The sequence below is a fragment of the Pleurodeles waltl genome, chromosome 5 (assembly GCF_031143425.1).
Source record: "Pleurodeles waltl isolate 20211129_DDA chromosome 5, aPleWal1.hap1.20221129, whole genome shotgun sequence".
Classification (NCBI taxonomy): Eukaryota; Metazoa; Chordata; class Amphibia; order Caudata; family Salamandridae; genus Pleurodeles; species Pleurodeles waltl.
The window spans coordinates 933497919-933518632 of NC_090444.1; the positions used below are offsets into that span (position 1 = coordinate 933497919).

At 44.4% G+C, this 20714-nt stretch overlaps 1 protein-coding gene across 1 annotated transcript in view; it reads left to right on the forward strand.

The window, feature by feature from the left end:
• MRPS5 (mitochondrial ribosomal protein S5) overlaps positions 1-20714 on the forward strand; it is a 495636-nt gene that overhangs the window by 348228 nt on the left and 126694 nt on the right. The gene's annotated exons all lie outside the window — the stretch shown is intronic.

Genomic DNA, 20714 nt, shown 5'->3' on the forward strand with positions numbered 1-20714 from the left:
CTTTATAAGGAAGTTTATGATACATAAAAGTTTACTAAAATTAAAGAGTCTTGGCTAATTCCTGACCAAAAAGCACATCACAACGATTCCATGCAAACTCAGATAAACAGGGACTGCACATCTGTCTTCCACTAAATCAAAAAGAAAAACACCAAGAACCACACAGAACAGATGCATCATTAAAGAAACTAGACACATTGATAGAGTGTCCCATAACTCCAGTCAGCGGGAAAGCCCTGAGTATGCACCAACACCCTGCAGCACAGCTGTGAGCTTACCAGGCCACACAGAGCAGAAATACGCTAAAAATACACTAGTAATATTATGGATACCTCCGCAGTGGCATCGTTGAGGTGCTGATGCAGCACTAGCACTGAATGGTATTTCTCTGTCCATTCAGTTGTACTCTTTATCTTTCTGGCTGAAAAGATACTTGTTTCATGCATCTCGAGTCATGGATTAACTGCCTCTGTTTGTCAATAATTGGAGATTTACCTATCAAGTTGACTGCCTGTATTAAAGGACAGTGCTTCTCCAGGTCTGTGATGGATGCTGTAGGACGGCATGTTTGTACTCCGGCTAAATGTGAGCGGGACGTGCTGCGCACATTAGAGAAACTATTGGGCAATCAATGGAGCTCTGATATTGTGTCTTTGTGCAATCTGGCCTTAGGATCAAAAAGAAAAAGCCTCCTAGATATGCCTGTTGGGAGAATCTGATAATTTCACAAAGGAATATTGCAACAGCAAGGAGATGCGCGTTGCTACGCTTTATGGGATGCAGTTGGCAGGTTCCCTGAATATTCAAATAATTATATGTGGTGAAAACAGAGTTCCCGACCAAGTGTTGTTGAACTTTGAATGCGCCCTTATATCGAAAATGGAAATATATTAGGAAACGCTGCTTTGTCCTTGCGGTTGGTATCATCAACCTGAGATACTTTTATGAATTAAAGTGGTTCGACCGGATTTGAGCCAGTGAGCTGTACACCAACATTTCCTAAGTATTCCTCCTGTCAGCGGACAGCTTTTAATCTTGGGGATCTGCTGACTTTCCGTTTGTGCTAATTTAGGCTTAAGGTTTTGCAAAATCAAAAGCAAAAGGTTGTAAGGGAGAAGTGAATCAGGTTATGTCAACAGTATTATGTTATGTTAAGTGTTCCGCCATGCAGTGCCTATTTTAGAGCATACTATTACCCCCAAGAGAGTATCCTAGCACTGACCAGGTGAGAGTCTAGGCACACCTAGGGCGTAGTGGGACTACTCAAAACAACAGGTTTCCAGCTTCTTGTAGAATTCAAGGTGTGACACCAAGGCTCTTATGTGTAGCGGTAGGTCATTCAATGCTTTAGAAGCAGTGTATGAGAAAATTGAGTGCCAGTTTTCCATATGCTTGGGATCTGGGCAAAAAAGGAGTCTGGATGAGCGAAGATTAAAGTGATTCTGGCTGCTGAGTTCTGAATGGTCTGCAGCTGTCTGGTGTTTTTTTGTTGATCCTAGCACAGAGGGTGTTCCCATAGCGCAGCTTGTGACCACAGTATGTGTGGCAGTTTTCCAGGTGCTGATTAGATTAATATGCTGCACAAAACCTTTGCAGTTCTACCAGTTTTGTGAATGGACTTCAAAAAGAATGAAGGCTTTATTTAGAGTTTGAAAGTCAAGGTACTAAGTTACAACCGTGGCAGAAGTCCCATCCACTGCGTTAAATGTACATTGTATTCAATTGCACATGTAACACAAGTGATGGGACATCCACCACAGTTATGATGGAATCCCTTTCCACGTAGCTCTAAATAACCCATTTGTGTTGTCTGTCACGACTGACTTCCTATCCCCACACTCCGCAAATGGCATTCTTGCTGTTGAAGTTCAATATACTGTAACTGTTTTGTTGGCCCTTACATTCAATTCATTGCATATTAAATATGTGTTCAACCTGCACACTTAACCGATAATTGAACATATTTTTCTTGATTTTAATCAAATAGATTATTGACATTAAATGTGTGCGCAAAATGTTGGAAGCTTATAATTTCTAATCAGTTGTCATACAAGTTCCACAATCCAAGTGGAGTACTCCGGAGAAGGTATCATATTTAGACTGTATGTAGCCTGTCAAAGAACACATGCAAACCTATCATGTAGGTGTAGTAATCCTCTGAACTTTCACATATTGATCATAATCTACAGCCAGTCCTTTCTCTGTCCCATATTACCATCTTTTTATTTCCTTTTCTTCTGCATCTTTTTCTTTCTACCTTAGTGATGTGAGAAGTGCAACACATGTATGCATAGTTCTCCACAGGGGAGAGGACCAGGTCATATGAGCAGCTCCAAAGAGGCCAGACACTGCACGACTGATGAAGTAACTCGGCCATGTGGCTATTGCCATGTGCAAAATGCAGAGGAAAGACCACACACTTCAGACTTGTCAAGTATGCACAAAACCACTCATTTTTTTATTTCCATATACTTTTAATCAGTCAATGCCAGACACCTAAGGTTCCTTCTGTGAACGCAGAGATCAGGGAAAAAAGTCCACTAAAATAAGACTGAAAGGGCTATAACTTACGGAATGTAGAATGAAGTTAATTAACACATGAAGTGATGTCACAACAACATCATTCTTCACTACAAGAATGAATCTATTTTGTGGCAAACGTGGGGTACAAACTGTAACAATACATAATGTCAGTGTGTGTGTGTGTGTGTGTGTATATATATATATATATATGTGTGTGTGTTCGATGGCATGTGTAGCTGCAGATACACATGCTGTGCACATCCCGCCATCTAGTGTTGGGCTCGGAGTGTTACAAGTTGTTTTTCTTTGAAGAAGTCTTTTCGAGTCACGAGATCGAGGGACTTCTCCCCTTTCGGCTTCATTGCGCATGGGCGTCGACTCCATCTTAGATTGTTTTCTTTCCGCCATCGGGTTCGGACGTGTTCCTCTTCGCTCTGTGTTTCGGTTTGGAAAGTTAGTTAAATCTCGGAAAATTTGATGGTATTGTTTGCGTTCGGGATCGGGTTAGTTAAAACAGATCGACACCGAATTTTGAAGAGCTCCGGTGGCCCTTCAGGGTTTCGATTCCCCGGCGGGGCCTGGTCGGCCCGACTTCGTGTGTCTTCAAGGCTAATGGAACGGACCCCATTCCGTTTCTGCCCCGAATGCCACAACAAGTATCCTTACACAGATCAGCATCTGGTCTGTAATTTGTGTTTGTCTCCCGAACACAAAGAGGATACCTGCGAGGCCTGTCGAGCGTTTCGGTCGAGGAAAACGCTAAGAGACCGGAGCGCAAGAAGACTTCAAATGGCGTCGGCGCCGGCAGGACACCAACACTTGGAGGAAGAGGAAACCTTCTCCATCGCGGATTCGGACGAGGCCGAAACCGGACAGACGCCGAAAACCGTGAGTAGAACTCCCCTGGCCAAAACTCATGGAAAATACATAAAAGCCCAGGGGACGCCACCGCCAGCAGGCCATGGCTTAACCCGAAAATTAGGTGACCGGCCATCGGCACCGAAAAAGGGCACGCACGTGTCGAAGTCATCCGACTCCGGGCGAGATACCGGCACAGAACAGGCTCGACCCCGTGACACCGGGTCAGAGCAATCTCGACATCGAGAAACCGGCACCGAAAAAGATCGGCACTGAGAAATCGGAACACCGAAAGCCAAAAAAGTGTCTTCGGAGCCGAAAAAGACGGTTGAAAAAGTTTCGATACCGAAACATCCGGCTTCTGAGCCTAAACCAAGTTCCTACACTGAAGAGCAGGGACTGTCCTCACAATTGCAAGGACACAAATTTGGCCAAGAGTTAGAAGCTGGGGAGCCAGATTACACGCAAAGAAGGCTCCACATTAAAAAAGAAACAGGGAGAATAAGAACTCTCCCTCCAATCCGAATGAAAAGGAAACTTGCTTTCCAAGAGAAAGACAAACAGCCACAAGCAAAGGTGGCCAGACAAGTAACTCCGCCACCATCACCACATCGCTCACCACAACCATCACCAATGGCCACTCCACCAATGATGCAGTCCCCAATGCATACAGAGATGAGCCAAGATGACCCTGACGCATGGGATCTTTATGATGCGCCTGTATCAGATAACAGTCCCGACTGCTACCCAGCGAGGGCATCACCACCTGAGGACAGTACTGCTTACACACAGGTGGTGTCCAGAGCAGCCGCATTTCACAATGTCACCCTGCACGCAGAACCAATTGATGATGACTTTTTGTTTAATACTCTGTCGTCCACACATAGTCAGTACCAGAGTCTCCCTATGTTACCGGGAATGTTGAAACACTCCAAACAAGTCTTACAAGAGCCTGTAAAAGGCAGGGCCATCACTCCGAGGGTGGAAAAAAAGTACAAACCACCACCAACAGACCCTGTATACATCACGCAGCAATTAACACCGGACTCAGTGGTAGTAGGTGCAGCTCGCAAAAGGGCGAACTCACACACATCAGGGGATGCACCACCACTCGACAAGGAAAGTCGCAAGTTTGACGCAGCGGGGAAAAGGGTTGCGGCACAGGCAGCCAACCAATGGCGCATTGCCAATTCACAGGCCTTGCTATCAAGATACGATAGAGCTCATTGGGACGAAATGCAACACTTCATCAAGCATTTACCCAAAGAGTTCCAAAAGCGTGCGCAACAAGTGGTGGAAGAAGGCCAGAGTATCTCTAATAACCAGATACGGTCGGCAATGGATGCAGCAGACAGAGCTGCAAGAACTGTAAATATAGCGTCACTGTAAGGAAATGCCTCCTTGGCATGGTTGCCCCCTGACTTTTTGCCTTTGCTGATGCTATGTTTACAATTGAAAGTGTGCTGAGGCCTGCTAACCAGGCCCCAGCACCAGTGTTCTTTCCCTAACCTGTACTTTTGTATCCACAATTGGCAGACCCTGGCATCCAGATAAGTCCCTTGTAACTGGTACTTCTAGTACCAAGGGCCCTGATGCCAAGGAAGGTCTCTAAGGGCTGCAGCATGTCTTATGCCACCCTGGAGACCTCTCACTCAGCACAGACACACTGCTTACCAGCTTGTGTGTGCTAGTGAGGACAAAACGAGTAAGTCGACATGGCACTCCCCTCAGGGTGCCATGCCAGCCTCTCACTGCCTATGCAGTATAGGTAAGACACCCCTCTAGCAGGCCTTACAGCCCTAAGGCAGGGTGCACTATACCATAGGTGAGGGTACCAGTGCATGAGCATGGTACCCCTACAGTGTCTAAACAAAACCTTAGACATTGTAAGTGCAGGGTAGCCATAAGAGTATATGGTCTGGGAGTCTGTCAAACACGAACTCCACAGCACCATAATGGCTACACTGAAAACTGGGAAGTTTGTTATAAAACTTCTCAGCACAATAAATGCACACTGATGCCAGTGTACATTTTATTGTAAAATACACCACAGAGGGCACCTTAGAGGTGCCCCCTGAAACTTAACCGACTATCTGTGTAGGCTGACTAGTTTTAGCAGCCTGCCACAAACCGAGACATGTTGCTGGCCCCATGGGGAGAGTGCCTTTGTCACTCTGAGGCCAGTAACAAAGCCTGCACTGGGTGGAGATGCTAACACCTCCCCCAGGCAGGAATTGTCACACCTGGCGGTGAGCCTCAAAGGCTCACCTCCTTTGTGCCAACCCAGCAGGACACTCCAGCTAGTGGAGTTGCCCGCCCCCTCCGGCCAGGCCCCACTTTTGGCGGCAAGGCCGGAGAAAATAATGAGAAAAACAAGGAGGAGTCACTGGCCAGTCAGGACAGCCCCTAAGGTGTCCTGAGCTGAAGTGACTCTAACTTTTAGAAATCCTCCATCTTGCAGATGGAGGATTCCCCCAATAGGGTTAGGATTGTGACCCCCTCCCCTTGGGAGGAGGCACAAAGAGGGTGTACCCACCCTCAGGGCTAGTAGCCATTGGCTACTAACCCCCCAGACCTAAACACGCCCTTAAATTTAGTATTTAAGGGCTACCCTGAACCCTAGAAAATCAGATTCCTGCAACTACAAGAAGAAGGACTGCCCAGCTGAAAACCCCTGCAGCGGAAGACCAGAAGACGACAACTGCCTTGGCTCCAGAAACTCACCGGCCTGTCTCCTGCCTTTCAAAGATCCTGCTCCAGCGACGCCTTCCAAAGGGACCAGCGACCTCGACATCCTCTGAGGACTGCCCCTGCTTCGAAAAGACAAGAAACTCCCGAGGACAGCGGACCTGCTCCAAGAAAAGCTGCAACTTTGTTTTCAGCAGCTTTAAAGAACCCTGCAAGCTCCCCGCAAGAAGCGTGAGACTTGCAACACTGCACCCGGCGACCCCGACTCGGCTGGTGGCGATCCAACACCTCAGGAGGGGCCCCAGGACTACTCTGATACTGTGAGTACCAAAACCTGTCCCCCCTGAGCCCCCACAGCGCCGCCTGCAGAGGGAATCCCGAGGCTTCCCCTGACCGCGACTCTTTGAACCTAAAGTCCCGACGCCTGGGAGAGACCCTGCACCCGCAGCCCCCAGGACCTGAAGGACCGGACTTTCACTGGAGAAGTGACCCCCAGGAGTCCCTCTCCCTTGCCCAAGTGGAGGTTTCCCCGAGGAACCCCCCCCTTGCCTGCCTGCAGCGCTGAAGAGATCCCGAGATCTCTCATAGACTAACATTGCGAACCCGACGCTTGTTTCTACACTGCACCCGGCCGCCCCTGCGCCGCTGAGGGTGAAATTTCTGTGTGGACTTGTGTCCCCCCCGGTGCCCTACAAAACCCCCCTGGTCTGCCCTCCGAAGACGCGGGTACTTACCTGCAAGCAGACCGGAACCGGGGCACCCCCTTCTCTCCATTCTAGCCTATGCGTTTTGGGCACCACTTTGAACTCTGCACCTGACCGGCCCTGAGCTGCTGGTGTGGTGACTTTGGGGTTGCTCTGAACCCCCAACGGTGGGCTACCTTGGACCAAGAACTAAGCCCTGTAAGTGTCTTACTTACCTGGTTAACCTAACAAATACTTACCTCCCCTAGGAACTGTGAAAATTGCACTAAGTGTCCACTTTTAAAACAGCTATTTGTGAATAACTTGAAAAGTATACATGCAATTTTGATGATTTGAAGTTCCTAAAGTACTTACCTGCAATACCTTTCGAATGAGATATTACATGTAGAATTTGAACCTGTGGTTCTTAAAATAAACTAAGAAAAGATATTTTTCTATATAAAAACCTATTGGCTGGATTTGTCTCTGAGTGTGTGTACCTCATTTATTGTCTATGTGTATGTACAACAAATGCTTAACACTACTCCTTGGATAAGCCTACTGCTCGACCACACTACCACAAAATAGAGCATTAGTATTATCTATTTTTACCACTATTTTACCTCTAAGGGGAACCCTTGGACTCTGTGCATGCTATTCCTTACTTTGAAATAGCACATACAGAGCCAACTTCCTACAGTCACCATACGGAGACACGCATGGCTACACACCTCAGGATTCAAGCCAGAAATTCAACAGGCGGTGCTGAATATGCCTTTTAACGGACAGCAGTTGTTTGGGCCGGAAGTGGACACTGCTATTGAGAAACTTAAAAAGGATACAGATACGGCCAAGGCCATGGGCGCAGTCTACTCCCCACAGAGCAGAGGCACAATTTGTAAAACACAGTTTAGAGGGGGGTTTCGAGGACAGAGCACAGAACCCTCAACCCCACAAACAAGGCCCACATACCAGAGCCAGTATCAGAGGGGAAGTTTTTCGGGGACAATACAGAGGGGGACAGTTCCCTAAAACTAGAGGGAAGTTCCAAAGTCCCAAGACACCGCAAAATAAACAGTGACTCCAGCGTCCCAAATCCCCAACACCTAACACCAGTGGGGGGGAGACTAACACATTTTTACAAAAACTGGGAGGAAATAACAACAGACACGTGGGTGCTAGCAAATATCCAACATGGTTATTGCATAGAATTCCTTCAATTCCCTCCAAATGTCCCACCGAAAACACACAACATCTCCAAACAACACATGGATCTATTACAACTGGAGGTCCAAGCGTTGTTGCAAAAAGACGCAATAGAACTAGTACCAATTCATCAGAAAGGAACAGGTGTTTACTCCCTGTACTTTCTCATACCCAAAAAAGACAAAACTCTAAGACCCATCCTGGATCTCAGAACATTAAACATTTACATCAAATCAGATCACTTTCATATGGTGACACTGCAAGACGTGATCCCATTGCTCAAACAACAAGACTACATGACAACACTAGACCGCAAGGATGCATATTTCCATATACCCGTACATTCTTCCCACAGAAAGTACTTAAGGTTTGTAATCCAAGGAGTACATTACCAGTTCAAAGTGTTGCCATTCGGAATAACAACAGCGCCAAGAGTTTTTACAAAATGCCTTGCCGTAGTGGCAGCCCATATCAGAAGACCGCAAATACATGTGTTCCCGTATCTAGACGATTGGTTAATCAAAACCAATACGCAAGAACGGTGTTCACAACACACAAAGTACGTTATAGAAACCCTTCACAAGCTAGGGTTCTCACTCAATTACAACAAATCACACCTACAGCCGTGTCAAATACAACAGTACTTAGGAGCAACAATCAACACAAAAAAAGGGATTGCCATTCCAAGTCCACAAAGGGTACAAGCATTCCAAAACGTAATACAGACCATGCACCCAAACCAAAGGTTCCAGGTAAAATTTGTAATGAAACTACTAGGCATGATGTCGTCATGCATAGCCATTGTCCCAAACGCAAGATTACACATGCGGCCCTTACAACAGAGCCTAGCATCACAATGGTCACAAGCACAGGGTCAACTTCAAGATCTAGTGTTGATAGACCGCCTAACATACACCTCGCTTCAATGGTGGAATACTATAAATTTAAACAAAGGGCGGCCTTTCCAAGACCCAGTGCCTCAATACGTAATCACAACGGATGCTTCCATGGTAGGGTGGGGAGCACACCTCAACCAACACAGCATCCAAGGACAATGGGACACTCTGCAGAGACAGCTTCATATAAATCACTTAGAACTGCTGGCAGTATTTCTAGCGTTGAAAGCATTTCAACCTCTAATAACCCACAAACACATTCTTGTCAAAACAGATAATATGACAACAATGTATTGTCTGAACAAACAGGGAGGGACACACTCGACACAATTGTGTCTCTTAGCTCAAAAGATATGGCATTGGGCGATTCACAACCACATTCGCCTAATAGCGCAGTTCATACCAGGAATTCAAAATCAGTTAGCCGACAATCTCTCTCGGGATCACCAACAGATCCACGAATGGGAAATGCATCCCCAAATACTAAAAACTTACTTCCAAAGATGGGGAACACCGCAAATAGACCTATTTGAAACAAAAGAAAACGCAAAATGACAAAACTTTGCATCCAGGTACCCACAGGCTCACTCTCAAGGCAATGCGTTATGGATGAGTTGGTCAGGGATATTTGCATACGCTTTTCCCCCTCTCCCACTCCTTCCGTATCTAGTAAACAAATTGAGTCAAAACAAACTCAAACTCATACTGATAGCACCAACTTGGGCAAGACAACCTTGGTACACAACACTACTAGACCTGTCAGTAGTGCCTCATATCAAACTGCCAAACAGACCAGATCTGTTAACTCAACACAAACAGCAGATCAGACACCCGAATCCAGCATTGCTCAATCTAGCAATTTGGCTCCTGAAATCTTAGAATTCAGACACCTAGACCTTACACAAGAATGCATGGAGGTCATAAAACAAGCAAGGAAACTAACCACAAGACATTGCTACGCAAATAAGTGGAAAAGATTTGTTTATTACTGCCATAATAATCAAATTCAACCATTACACGCATCTGCTAAAAACATCGTAAGCTACCTACTACACTTACAAAAGTCTAAGTTAGCTTTTTCATCCATTAAAATACATCTGACTGCAATTTCGGCTTATCTTCAAATTACACACTCAACTTCATTATTCAGAATCCCAGTCATAAAAGCATTTATGGAGGGTCTGAAAAGGATTATCCCACCAAGAACACCACCAGTTCCTTCGTGGAACCTCAACATCGTATTAACACGACTCATGGGTCCACCATTTGAACCCATGCTTCATGTGAAATACAGTACTTAACATGGAAAGTAGCCTTTCTAATAGCTATCACATCTCTCAGAAGAGTAAGTTAAATACATGCATTTACCATACAAGAAACCTTTATACAAATACACAAACATAAAGTTGTTCTACACACAAATCCAAAATTCTTACCTAAAGTCATTTCGCCGTTCCACTTAAATCAAACAGTGGAACTCCCAGTGTTCTTTCCAGAACCAGATTCTGTAGCTGAAAGAGCATTACATACATTAGACATCAAAAGGGCACTAATGTACTACATTGATAGAACCAAACATATTCGCAAAACAAAACAATTGTTTGTTGCTTTCCAAAAACCTCTTACAGGGAATCCAATATCCAAACAAGGCATTGCCAGATGGATAGTAAAATGTATTCAAACCTGTTATATAAAAGCAAAAAGAGAACTGCCTATTACACCAAAGGCACACTCCACTAGAAAGAAAGGTGCCACCATGGCTTTTCTAGGAAACATACCAATGACTGAAATCTGTAAGGCAGCCACATGGTCTACGCCTCATACATTTACCAAGCATTACTGCGTGGATGTGTTAACAACACAAGCCACAGTAGGACAAGCAGTATTAAGAACATTATTTCAAACAACTTCAACCCCTACAGGCTAAACCACCGCTTTTGGGGAGATAACTGCTTATCATGTGTATCTGCAGCTACACATGCCATCGAACGGAAAATGTCACTTACCCAGTGTACATCTGTTCGTGGCATAAGACGCTGCAGATTCACATGCGCCCTCCCACCTCCCCGGGAGCCTGTAGCCGTTAGAAGTTGACAAAAAATTAAACTTGTACATTTGTAAATCTATAAACATATCACTTTTAGTCACTTTATGTACATACATACTTACACCATTGCATGGGCACTATTACTATATACACAACTCCTACCTCACCCTCTGCGGGGAAAACAATCTAAGATGGAGTCGACGCCCATGCGCAATGGAGCCGAAAGGGGAGAAGTCCCTCGATCTCGTGACTCGAAAAGACTTCTTCGAAGAAAAAAAACTTGTAACACTCGGAGCCCAACACTAGATGGCGGGATGTGCACAGCATGTGAATCTGCAGCGTCTCATGCCACGAACAGATGTACACTGGGTAAGTGACATTTTCCATATATATATATATATATATATATATATATATATTCACTCAAAAAAGCAAAAGTAGCAGGAACGTTATGGTTAGGCTCACATTTTAAACACACGAAATCATACAAATTCACATGTTAGAGTTATCTCAAGTAACTTTAACTCGTGCCCTAAGGTAACTATAGCTGGCATCCCTGCCATGCACATTTTTTGTCTAAACTTTTACTGCAAATATAACAGTGATATTATCAGTGATGTTATCAAAGATTTCATGAGTGCCGTAATTTGTGAGGTAATTAGCAGTGCATGGTCAGGGTGCGGGTTTAGTTACCTTAGGGCACGAGTTATAGTTATTTGAGATAACTATAACAGGTGAATTTCTATGGTGTTGTACATTTAAAATGTGAGCCTAACTATAACGTCCCTGTAACCTTTGTTTTTTTAAGTGAATTTCTATGTTTTTTTCTAATGTAAAGCAATTTTGGCCTTTGGCAATGCACAACGGTGGTCTGCAGCAGGGCCTGGCCACAGCCAACCCCCATGACCTCCAAACCTCACGCTGCACATAGCCCTTTGGCCATGAGCCGCAGGAGTTGGCCACGGCCTCTCTCTCTTTGTGTAAGAACAGGGTGTGAGGGTGTATCTGGGGGAGGTGATAGTGGCTGTCTGGGTGTGAGAGTGGGTGCATCAGTGTCTTAGTGGGTGTGTGTGCGGGTCTGTGAGTGGGTGCATGATGGTTTCAGTGGGTGTGTGAGTGTCAGTGGATCTGTGAGCAGGAGCATGAGTGTCTGGATGTGAGAATGGGTCCATCAGTGCCTTAAGGGGTGCATCAGTATCTGTGTGTGTCTGTGAGTGGGTGCTTGAGTGTTTCAGTAGGTCTGTGACGGGGTGTGTGAGAGTCTGAGTGGGTCTGTGAGTGAGTGGGTGCGTGAGAGTGAGTGGGTCTCTGAGGGTTTAGTGGGTCTGAAAGTTGGTGCATAAGGGTCTGAGTGGGTATGTAAATGGGAGAAAGATTGAAAAAGAGAAATTGAAAAAGAGAATGAAAGTAAGAGGGAGAGAGTGATTTTTTAGACTTTGGTGAATGATATACTTAAAATGAGATATTTCTGAACAAATACAAAAGAAAGATGCATTTGTCAATTAAACAGAGTGAGAACACCTTTCAGTAGGAACCTTAAACTTCTAAAGTTAATAGTAAATTAAAATATGAAAATGACCACAGACACACCTGGACTAGAAACCTCAACTTTCAGTGTGAGGGTCTGTGACCTTAATCATTGTGCCACAGGACCCTCCAGTGTTGAAGTCATTGCATGGAGAGACCACTGCAATGAATAGCTCTCTCTCTTCCATCCCATTATGGGATGGAAGAGAGAGTGACAGGACCGTTGGGGGGGACCTTAAGGCCCCCATGGCCCTAGCCGGCTCCCTGTGTCCTATGGGAGCCAGCACTGCTCCCACAAGCAGGGAGAAGCTTTAAGTAGCAGCTCCCTGCTTGTGAACGTAATGTTCATCTGTCTTCTCTGCATACATATTTGCATGCAGGGAAGACAGATGAAAATCCATTTACTGCATCGGAGAGCTGCTTGACAGCTCTCTCTTGCAGAAACCAGACTTTGTTTGCTTTTGCTTGCTGGAAGCAGTCAGCTCCCACCAAGCAAACAGCTATGTCCCGGTGGTGGGCACCTAGCAGGAGCAGCCCCTAGGGGGTGGTGGTCCCCTGGGCCATCAGTGGCTCCTCGAGGGAGGCCGTGCAGTCCCCCTGCAGCGCATTACTAAAAGCCCCAGGGAGGTGGTGGTCCCCCCGGGGCTGCAGGGGAGGGGGGGCAAGCTTCCCCCTGCATTGAATTTGTTTGTAGCCCCATGGAGGTCGTGGTCCCCAGGGCAGTAGGGTGGCCGGAAAGCCCCCCTCCCCCAGTATTAGAATAACAATGCCCCTGGAACCTGGCCCACCTGGGGGCTTATTAAAAAAAAAAAAAGCCAGAGTTCTTGTTTTTTTTTTTTTTATGAATTTTTGGGGGATTCACCGTAACGCCCACCGGAAAATGTAAAAATTGCCTCTGGGACTCCACCACCAGAGCTAAGGTGTCAGGGTGTCCCTATCCTGGTCCCTTTCCTTTTTTTTTTTTTTCCCTTGTACTTGGCTGAAGCCGAGTCCAAACGTGGATGCCAACACTTCCTTGTTGAAGTGTTGACAGCCAATCGGATGTCAGCACGAGATCGGGAGGGTTCACGGAGCCCTCCCGTCCGTTTATACACAAATTTGAATTTCCGTTTATTTCTCTAACACTATTGAAGGGATTTGCACCAAATAACGAAAAGGCCTCTTTCTGGGCCAAGATCTACCTTTCTGCCAAATTTGGTGTAATTCAGTTCAGCGGTTTAGATGCTATCCGTGTTCTAAATCCCTATGAAAATATGAAGGGGGAAAACACGTTTTGGACCCCCTCTTTTTCCTTTTTTTTTTTTTTTTTTTTTATAGGCCCCCACTTGACAGATCACACCGGAACTTTCCAGACAGCATCTAAAGTGGCCATTGTTGTTTTTTTTAATTATTTTTTGGAAACATTTTGTGAAGATTCATCAAAAGGCGTCAAAGTTATTAGCAAAAAAAATAAAAATGAGACTAGTGAGGGCACTTGCCAGGTCAACATGGCAGTTCAAAACTGCACTCACACACACTGCAGTGGCAGGCCTGAGCCATATTTACAGGCCTTCTGATGTTGGTGGCACAATTAGTGTTGCAGGCCCACTAGTAGCATTTGATCTACAGGCCCTGGGCACACACCATGCACTGTACTAGGGACTTACTAATAAATCAAATATACCAGTCATGGATAAATCAATCACCAATTCATTTTAAACAGAGCATATGCACTTTGGCACTTGTCAGCAATGGTAAAGTGCTCAGAGTCCTAAAGCCAACAATACTATGTCAGAAAAAATAGGAGGAAGAAGGCAAAAAGTATGGGGATTACCCTGCAAAAAGGGCCAGGTCCAACGGTAATCATCTCACAAGTAAGCCTGCATTAATAAGAGGCAAACAGACTTGCAAAGACATTAAGAGATGCACAGGAACCGCTATTTTCAAATAAAAAGCCTATATTTCACCAACATACATACACCTTATGGCAGGTTTTGCAAGTTTTGGAAGCTAGAAAAAGAGATAACATGGACGTTTCCCAATTCCCCCTGCATATATGTAAATTAATTTACCTATGTGGGATTTTTGTGATGTGCTGCTAACCATCCCATTCGCGCCTCAGAGTATTTTGGACAAGTGTGAAAATTAGAAGTGGAATTATCAATAGTCTCAATGCCGAAACTGTATGCAGTACTGCTAGTTGTCCTGCAGCAATCAGTGGTACAGGAGAAAGGCCACCGCCAAGTATGATCCAGAGAATGCTGTCAGGCCTTGTTGTAAAGAGGATTGGAAGAGCCTAGGTAAAGATGTATGTCAGTCTAGGACATAAGAGCGTTAAGTAATCTCAAGGAAATTGAATCTTATTTGTAGACTACAGAGCTGCAAAGGAATGTCGGAGTATTGAGGCTAGGATAGGATGACCGAGTAGAAACAAATGCCGTTGGTTAGGAATAAATATAGTAAATAGAATGTCCAGCATCCGGCAAAACTGCAGTGAACCTGGATTTCGTGAACGCCACAGAAACTCCTTAAAAACAAAGGCTTTTTAGGCAGTATAGAAACGAGTGAAGTTTTCGGTTACATTGAGAGTAATTTACACACTGCTGTCGTACCAGTTTACTGCTTGGTTGGCAGAGCTAAACTAACCGAAGAACTGTTAGTATGAAAATGTGCTTCCTTTCAAAGGGGAGGAGGAAGCATGTCCACTCTTTCTCGCTCCTGCTTACAGATCAAAGAAACATGGAGTGCACCCGCAAAACTTCCTCAGCATCACAAAGGGACACATGAATTATTTCTCTGTGAAAACAGTTCTGTCACTGCAAGAGAAAAAGGCAACCAGGGCACTCCAAAATATTCAGTCCGGGATACGTAGATTTGCAGGAATTGCTTTAATCCTTTGTATTGGAAAAATTCCAATATCTGCTCAATGATCATCACGTCCACAAGTTAGGAAAGGCATAACATGGCAAAGAAACAGCCAACACGTGTTTCGTCCACACAGACTTTTTCAAGGCACGAAAGAATGAGTAATCCAGCAGTCTATGGAGCCGTCCCTTGCAGTATAGGGAAAAGGTGTAGTCCTCCAAATCAGTATAAACTGTAGGCATACAATGTAGCCAATGTTGCGAAAACCCTGTGTGATTGGCCACAAATTAGAGCCAGCCTGTACTCTCCATGTCCGAGAGTTCTGTCACTGACGGCACTCAAAATGTACATAAGAGGATTCATTCTCAAACGTATGGAACGATTTCTTGTTTGTGACCATCCACACAGGAATCGGCTGATTGGGAGGAATGATGTCCGACGATCCACTTCCTTTTTGTACTGAATTTTTATTCACGGGTTAGTTGATTTCCTGCCTGAAATTCTTCCTTGAAATGGGACCTGATCACAGATAGGCTGCAGAACATTTAAAAACACCTGAAACGTAAACCATTCAAAATACACTAACTGGATTAGTTTCAGTGCCTATGAAAGCTTACTTTGATCTGTCCTCGTCATACACAAAGGCAATTTGTGAGCGTTTAAATAGGAAGCGTGTATTAAGAAGGTTCATCTCTCTTCCTGTTCAAGATTGCATGCGACCCAGGAAGCAGATTGAGGGCTCCTTTTCTGCTTCCTGTTTGGATCAGGTACCTTCAGTCACGCATGGATCCCAAGTACTAATAAAAAAGTAAATCAACTTTAAGGAATATGATAACTGTACCAGTTGCATGCCAGCTTGTATGATCAAGTGCACCTCTGATATCGTATTCAAGTCGAACAACGATTAAATAATGGAATAACCAATTCAGCCGTCCTGCCATCCCAGTTTCCTATTAAGGTTGTACCAGTTTTAAAAATGCTTATTAGTTTTTTTAAATTTATCTATTATACTCTCACAAAAACATTTATTTCGTAATTGTCTTAACATACCTAAGTTATGTAAATTGGATTATATACATGGTTGATTGAGGCAGTCTTGCTTAATAGTGACAATGCATGAATCAGAATAATTGACAAATAACAAGGAACTGGTACTGTGTCGAGGTAAGGAAAAACAGAAGGCACATAGCCATACTTTTTACATGGATCACTCCTTTATCCCTACAAAATGCTTGTGTTCTTCCAACGCCCGCCTAGCTATGGTTCTGCCGATCCAGAGAGTGAGAAGAAACAGCCGATCTTTCCGGTACAGTGTTTCCAAGCTATGGAATTCTATGCCTACTTCCTTCCAGACTGCTGAAATTGAATTGCCATTCTGCAAACAGCTAAAGACTTGGAAGTTCGCACAATTTTGTTGCTCGCCTGGCTCTGATGGTAGATGTTTAACATTGTCACCGCTGTGTAATGTGTAGTACACTATAGGCGCTGGGATGCCCTAGGGTAGCAATGTGCTATATAAGTGCCTAATACAATACAATACATTTTATTTGGTAGTTATCCATCTTGTACTTTAAACTAATTGGAACTTTCATTAAAGGGAAGTTGACTAGCAAGCTGAAATCTCAAGTGATATAACATCAAATGGTATTAGAGAATAAAAGACTGCTGAGGTGGGTGTGATTCCCTTTATAAAACATCGATTTCCGGCGAAAGTTTTGGCTTTTGATATGAGTTTCCAATAGCAAAGACTTAAGGGCTCATTAAGAGAATGACGGTGGGACGACATCTGTGTTGTAGGCGCTCCCTTGAGGTGGGGGGGCAGCACTTTGATAGCAATGCTAATAGCATAGCTAACGGAGAATAGCAATCACCACATGAGGATACTGTGGCGGGTAAGTAGGCATTTCCAGTATCCCATGACAAGACTCCTCAACCCATTGGGAATTTTCTGCTAGTAAGTCGGGGCTTTCCTTGCGAGCATGCAATCTTTTATACGGTTGTCTAGCACAGAGGTGGTGGCTACGAAAATGATGACCTACAGACCAGCCTAAATGCCACAGCTGACCCACCACCATTTTTAATTGTATTAGCACCAGCAGCGGCAGTCTCACAAGCAGAGCCATCGCAGTTTTGTACCAGAAAGAGCAGCATCCAGATTTTCCTACTACGTGGTGAAACAAAGAACAGATGGGCCAGAACTGTTTTTGAGGGGAGTTCTGTTACATCCTTCCTCTATAACAGGCCGTTTGCATCCCAATTCAGGAATTTCATTTTTTATATTTCCAAAAGTCATATCCGAGTGACTTGTGCAGCAGAGTTTTCAAAAGGAATTTAATGTAGTGAATATTTCTCGTGTATTTAGCAGCATTTGTAGAAAGGTACACACAATAAACGGGGCACTGATGTTACCCCACGGGCTTGTTTCCTCCCTGCACCCTTATCCCCAGCTACCGGTTTGGTTTGAGCGCCGATTTCTGTTCATGAGGGTCGACTAGTCAATTGATAATTTCCTTATAGTGACAATGTAGATTTTTTTTTTCTGAATAGACCTACGGCCGCGGAAATATCTGTATGATGGACTATTTTGGAAGATTTCTGATTTACGTGTCCCTTAGCCCGGCCTCTTGCAGGAAAAGATGGATCATTGCTTAGTGCTTTCCAGCTCCACTGTGAGTTTGCATCAACAGATGGCAAAAGCGTCACACTGACACATCACTATTGCCTCTCCCGATTGCATGCAGCCTGTATTAAGTACTAATTGAGCTACATACTTTTCGGTATTGGCTTTTGAGTGCTGAATAGTTTATTTGCAGGTGAGGCTATTTAATCTGAGTGGTGGTGGGAGTTAGGTTGTGTGAGGTGAAATCTGAAGGGCTATGATGAAGAGATGCCTGCTACAGTGGTGCGCTTTTGTTTGCAGTGGGCACAGTGGGTGCATGCACATAGGAACCTGTGTCTGTTTAGGCGCGGGTACTCTTCCTTTCAAAGCATTTATTTTGAATGTTTTTTAATAGTTAGTTGTTGGTATGTGGTCAGGCTGGATATTGCTTTCGAACTGTTTATACCTAAATAACCAGACATATGCATGCTTTTTGCTGCTTTTCTATATTCTTGGCAAATTACAGTCATTTCCATGACAACGATGTGATAGTATGCAGAATAGGTGGGGTTGGACGACTCTCTCCTTGTGGCTGCTCACTGGATTGCCCTGAAATATTTAATGAGGATTAAAATGCTATGACTTATTACTGTGGACGATAACATAAAACACATGAGTGGCCGGTAGACCAAAGCTGGACATGGGTAATAGTAGAAGCCCAACCAGGTGTCATTAAAAGAAAGTTAAAAAATAATTATAGTGGGTTACTCAATTTAGCCCCATAAGCAGTTAAATTAATGGAGCAGTCCTAGTCATAGGAGATAGACGGGCATTCCATCAATCAGAGTAAAAGCTATATATGCTCAGTGTGAAGAGTGAGCAAGTTGCTGGCAATCAGACATGACTGCCTGAACGAGTAAACAAACAGAGCAAGGACAGACTACATACACAGTGATTGCAAAGAATGGCTGTTATTATAAAGTCTGTATTATTCAATCCATTGAACTGTGCATTAAATTAGTTTCCAGAAGTGCCTTTGTGGCCGTGTTTCAGTACTTAAATAGCTAATGAGGGTCATCATCAGGCCTTCATTTATATCCGGACTCCCTTCCTGTTTAATTCTTATAATTTATAGTGACATAGACTCCTGCTTGTACTCTGTCTACATTTGTCTATAGATACCCACTCACCTTGATTTTAAAGACCACTTGTGCTGTAATTCATGGGAAGTGATGGTACAAATTCAGGTACAAAGAATTTCGTTTCACGCAAACCTAAGCACTTTAAGGCCTGGGCTTGTGTATTCTGTTTGTCAAGTACTATGTGGATTATTGGGCTTGGTGGTTTATTCTAATTTTATATTTTAGGACTGTTTTATACTTTAGACAGGAACGCTTTCCTTTTAATATACCATGTGTATCCTAATTACAGCATGTTTTTAGCATGGATTTAGTTTCTGAACTGGATTTTTATTTCCTTTTTTGTTGTTGTTGTACTGAATTTTATTATCTGTAAATAAATTATTCATTAATTCACTCCGGATCCTTTTGGTGTACAGGAGTAAGAAGCAGCGGTCCTTATGTGGCACGGTCCTGAAAGGACCATCAGTGAGTGTCCTAGGCCTCAGATCTTTAGCGATGAGTCCTCACCGGGGCTGGCAGGTCTCCAGTAGGACTCCAATCAGCCCAGGAAAAGCTTGAGCAGATGCTACTACCTTGTGTAGGTCATGAGTTTGGTAGCTGCAACGTTACAGAGGCTGTGTACACCTTCAATAGTTACAACCCCTGTTTGGGCTGGTCATACCTTGGCATTTGCGGTCAAGCACATGTTTATCACAACACACAATCATAGCCCCGACCGGCCTCTACAGTTGTGGTCTCAGTGTCTCGGATCCTACCAGGAACTGCATGTCTCCTCACCTAGTAGGGAAACTAGCAGACCTTGGACCCTGGTCACAGACAGATGTCTTGTAGTGCTTCCCATCCCTCGGAGCCCATCTGGCTGCTTGGCAGATGACAAATGTTTGGGATCTCATCCTGCCCTCCTTGTAGTCCACTTCTAGAGACCAAATGTGATTTAGGGTCTGTGTCTTTTAAGTTTTATGTTAGGGTTCTTCTTCTTTTGAAGTAGATCCTTCTCTCTTCCCTTCTTCTTGAAAGGAATTCTGTCACAGCAGGAGAGACTTTGAAGGTGATGCTCCCACAACACAGACCATGGGATTGACTAGAGTTCACACTTGGATGTCAACCACAGTGATATGTGCATCAAAAGGTTAATCCTGGGATCCAAGCCCTATCTTTATGATTCTCTTATTAGCCCCATCGTCTTTCTGAGATGCATCCAGACCCCATCCTTGTAATCTCTCACTGAATCAAATAGCACACTTTGAAGTGTGCAAGGGGAGACTCTCTCTCCCTTCTCCAATGTGTCCCACCCAGCTCACGGGAATTCAACACTACACAAATCTGTCTGGGGTATTCCTCTACTCCTTATACCTTCACCAGCTAGGCCTGGGCATCTCAAAATGGAACCCAGTGTCCCCCATGTAATTTAGCATTGCAGACACCTGAAATCAGAGTAGGTAGGGACACAGAACATATTCTATTCGGTAGTGTTTCCGCCATGCATTGTGCCCTCACAGATGCACATACATTCATCACATACATCCTCACTGTGCAATGATCATCTCTGTAGCCTTCCTGTGTTGTGCCATGGCGTGCTACTTGCAAACACCCATACTACCAGTACACACATTCATCATGCATGCACTGTGCAGCACTTAACAATTCATGTATTGCACTTTCCAGAAGCAGACACAGCACATGCTTCCATTGCACATGCAC